Below are 768 nucleotides of genomic sequence, written 5' to 3' on the forward strand. Positions count from 1 at the left end.
AAAAAAAAAAAAAAAAAAAAAAAGAAGACCTCTAGATTTGATCTCCTGCATCAGGTGACTTTCTGTGCCAATGGCCACCCCCAGAAAGCCCTATTTTTTTCTGTTTGGTAGCACTCGGGACAGAATTCCAAAAGGGCCTCCATTCCACCCTCTATTTCACAATTATTTCCAGAGTTCCTCTGACCTGCCAGGCATTGTCCTGGAGGCTGGGAGTACAGTGGAAGGCAAGATAAGCCCTAGATCCTACTCACAATACATGCATTCTAGGGCCAGAGACAGACAATAAACAAATTAGCATGGGACTCTGCTACTAATTACTGCATTTCCAGAACTGGACAGTGGACCCAGGACACACAGATACTCAATAAATGCTTGTTGAGGTGATGCCATCAGATATGGCTACCTGGACAGTGTACCTGTCTCCTTACTTTTATACTTACCCCTCTAGACTGTCCACATTACAGCCTGGACATCTATCCCACACACCCTCCCAAATCTGGTCATGCTTCTTCCTACCTTCTCACTTTAAAACCCTGGTCTGGCCCTCCCTGGTGGCGCAGCGGGTTAAAGCACAACACTGAGAATCTAAAGCCGCTTCCACATGAGTTTGATTCCCGCCTGCCCGGGGTTGACCACATGGCGTGGCAGACCTCTCCTGACCCGCCCGCTGCTCCCCTCAGCAGTGTACTTCGTTAATCTGCCTGTTCTGCTCCCCACTTTGTCTCTGGTGAATCCTCTCACCCCCCGCATCTCTGGCTTGTATCCCAG

The sequence above is a fragment of the Condylura cristata genome, unplaced genomic scaffold (assembly GCF_000260355.1).
Source record: "Condylura cristata isolate star-nosed mole 26May11 unplaced genomic scaffold, ConCri1.0 scaffold00021, whole genome shotgun sequence".
Lineage (NCBI taxonomy): Eukaryota > Metazoa > Chordata > Mammalia > Eulipotyphla > Talpidae > Condylura > Condylura cristata.